This window comes from Dipteris shenzhenensis, chromosome 28 (assembly GCF_047967505.1).
Source record: "Dipteris shenzhenensis isolate YYH24624 ecotype China chromosome 28, Dip_SZ_1.0, whole genome shotgun sequence".
NCBI classification, from domain to species: domain Eukaryota; kingdom Viridiplantae; phylum Streptophyta; class Polypodiopsida; order Gleicheniales; family Dipteridaceae; genus Dipteris; species Dipteris shenzhenensis.
This window is the reverse complement of record NC_141623.1, coordinates 8,986,177-8,989,872: the sequence shown is the minus strand read 5'-3', so window position 1 is coordinate 8,989,872 and position 3,696 is coordinate 8,986,177. Positions and strand designations below refer to the sequence as shown.

Genomic DNA, 3,696 nt, shown 5'->3' with positions numbered 1-3,696 from the left:
TGCATTACCTGTTTACCCAAATTCAACTTCATTGTTTTAACAAGTTGTTGGTTTGGATGGTTGCAGGTAAGTAGACCCTGACCTCGGAGTATGGACTACCTGACGGATTCGACACTATACTTGTACTCATTCTTTGCTTAAGTTTGCAAACTCGATATCAAGAAGAATTCTATATCCATTTCTCTTGTTTTCCGTACGAATTTTATCAAAAGTTATTGAATCAATTTAGTTTTCTTAAATTGCAAGACATTCAAGAGAAGACAAGGCATATCATAATGTTACTAGCTTGAAGTTGACATTGGCGATGCTACAACTCGCCTACGGTTCGCCAGCTAATGTTTGATCTTTATCTACCATACATTACAACGGATCCTTGATCTCACAGTTTCTCATGTTTCTGATGGCTTCACCCTTTTTTGCAGCAATGGTGCAAGATTAGCGCGACCATTGGCATCAAATGAATGCCTAACAAACTTTACATAACGACAATACAATGATAATGCTAAATGGTGCTTAGTGATGAGATTAAGCGAACCGCAGCCAAGCACCTGCGCTTGGAATACCGGCGTTCACAACGAACAGAATATAATAGCCTGCTGGAGCAGCAATTGCGCTAGGAGGCGCCGTCACTATAGACGTGTAACTGTCCCCGAGAGTCTCTACAGCTGTTGCGGCAAGGATTAGTTGCCGCTGATTCATAGAAAAGGTATGAGTAGTGAAAGGGGGCGAGTACACTCTGTATTCGACGTTTGTGGGAGTGCTGCCCAGAGAGAAGTGCACTGTGAACGTAGAGCCATACCCGATAGTGCCGGTGTCTGAAAGGTAAGTAATCTTAGGGCGTTGAAGGATATTTGAGTCATCGAGATAATAAGGATGGTAGGCCTCAAGTCTGAGCTCGGTCGGGAAAGGCACGCCTGAGAAGCTATAGCCAATATTAGGATTACTTCCACCGACAAGAATGCGTCCATCAGGCAATACATTGGCAGTAGAATGATACATCCGAGGGATCGTGGTGGCAGCAAGCACATGAAATCGTGAGCCTGCAGCGTCATTGGGCCTGTATAGAAGAGGAGCAAGGTTGGGATTGGCCGCATTGCCCCAGCCTGCTGTTCCGGTATGTGCTCCGTTGATAATAACGACTTCGCCAGTGGGAAGGATCAGCATGTCACCCATTACTCTGGGCGATGGCATGTTTTCCATGGCCCAGGTTGGATTTGGATCTGTAATCACCATCCTTCCGCAAGTTTGAAGAGCGCTCACCTGGACACCGTTCGTGTTAGCTTGCTGGTATGAACCATCAGGAGATCCGCCGCAGACGAGAATCTCCACTCTCTGAAAATTATCCGAAGCGGAGAGAGGTAACATGACGGAGGAGCCTGAGGAGGGATAGTTCCGGCCTCCACCGCCAGGTAGGTTGGGAAATGTCTTGAGGACCTTGTTGTTGTTGTAATCGAACAGAATGGATTGCTTGTTGGCAAATACGAACAAATTCCCGTCCGAAGAAAGATGGAGAAAGGGATATAGATTGTTCTCCACGTTCGGGACATCCGTCTCGGTAAGAAAACTGAAAGGAGTGGCACCCCCGCGGGATGGCACGAACTCGTAGCTGAAGGAACGTCTCCCACCAACGACGATCATGGTGTTATCCGGGAGAATCTGATTGGAAGCATACCACCTTGCAGCAGCCATCTTGGGATACGATTCGCTCCAATCACAGGCACCATTCGAGCAGGGAACGAAATGACGGACTGCCTCTGCGCCGTCGTTGTATCCACCAGTGGAAACGAGCGTTCCATCCGCTAAGAAGACTCCGGAAGAGCACCAGGTATCAGTGAGCACTTCCAGCGGACGGATGCTGTTTGTAGCGATGGTGTACTCGATAGCATGGGCGTAGCAGTCCACCTTGAGGGCCAGGTCGTTGGGGTCATCACGGCAATTGCCGTTGGGCAATCTGAGCTGGGAAGGACCATAGTCTGTGCGATCAAACATAATCACGGTGTTCTCGTGAGTGAGTGCCATGTGCATCGCAGAGACACCACCATTCTGAATAAGCAGGTGCCAGTTCCCGGAGGTGATAGTCTGAGCGGTGGTATGGTGGATCAGGAAGTGGAAAAGGAACACGGTCAGGATGGAGGGAAGGCGTGCAGTGCAAGCAGCAGTTCGGGGTAGAGCGAGAGCCATAGTGGGCAAGTGAGAGCAAAATGCAAGCTGATGAAGGCTGAAAGACAAGCTTCTGGAGTCAGCGCGCGCTCTTGTGCCGAATGCCAGACCCTTTCCTGTAGCCTTTGCCGGCGTTCTGTCCCGTTCTCTGGAGTCTAGCGTTGGAGTCTAGCACTGTAGACTGTGAAGCAAATCAAAGTGTTTACGACACTACAGAAACAGGTGGGAGACCTCAGACAATTTCTAGGAATACAGACGAAGGCAAGACGTATACAATGCAAATTGTGAGGACTAGCGCTGAGCAGAGCGAGGCCAAGAAAAACAATGGAAAGCTGTGGGCGCCAATCTATTTGGGCACAAGCAAACTAACGACTTAAGAGTGCATTGAGCAGAGACTGAGACTGGCATGAAGGCAGACAGAGCGGTATGACTGCTACAGGAGCATCAAACTCAAGAGAAGAAGCAAGTTGGATCACTGCAAGCAGGGACGCATAAGCAAAGAGGGTTACATACATACTACAGATTGCTGCATGGGCATTAGCTTTATAGCATTTCTTGAGCAGAAGAAACGTGGAAGGGCGGAAGTTCCATTGGTATGAGCTGTATGATCAACTTTGACAATTATAGTAGGATTGTGAAGCTCTTGTATGAGCTGTATGATCAACTTTTAAGACAATTATATGAGAATCGGTTAGATTGTGAAGCTCTTTTTTGGGGCTCTAGGCTCTTTTGTTTTCCTGGGCTTTTCATAATACATTACGTGCACCACAAAACTTATAAACGTCGTTGGAACTTAGTATTCGACTTTGACCCCCTCTTTACAAAACGCCATGTGGACTCCATCGCACATGAAAACTTTTCGTTTTTACTTTGGGGATGGCGGCTCTTATGAGCTTCGCTTTCGCTATTCACCTCACATTGAAAATTTGCCTTTCCATGAACACGTGCATCAAGTATCGTGTGAGGAACCTCATAACATGTGCCCAAAACATTGAGAAAAGTATATCAAGCAAACAACTCTACCCTCTCAAGGAACTATCACTCATTTAACAAACCTAGTTGGTAGCTTTCAAAGTTGTCCATTAACGTTCTAAGTCATGGGTGAGTGTGCCATTCCAACTAATTATTTATTTAAAATGTTAAAGGAACCTTTCAAAACTACCTTGGTTCAAATTAAATAAAACAATAACGTTGAGATCATTTTACAAAGACACATAGCTATTTTAGTAGTATGGAGTTGATTGAACCAATTTTTGTAGATCCTTTTAACTCACCTTTACAAGAGCTTTCAAACAAGTACTATGCTTCATGTTTTGAGTTGATTTCATTATGTTCCCACAAGACATATCTCTAATTCATTGTTTTCCTCTATAATTCTCAAACTTCGTTTTAAAAGATAATTAACTCTTAAATAATATCCAATATAGTTATCTTAGATAAACCCTATCGAAATCTAAATGAATTTTAGCATATACATGAATGTCTATTATAAATTAATTTAATTCATCCTGAAGTTATTATTAGGTTAGGCCTTTT

General features: G+C 44.9%; 1 pseudogene; it reads right to left on the bottom strand.

Annotated features, from left to right (window-relative positions):
• Nucleotides 1-291: 291 nt before the first annotated feature.
• On the bottom strand, nucleotides 292-2,655 carry LOC147883142 (aldehyde oxidase GLOX pseudogene; annotated as a pseudogene).
• Nucleotides 2,656-3,696: the final 1,041 nt, after the last annotated feature.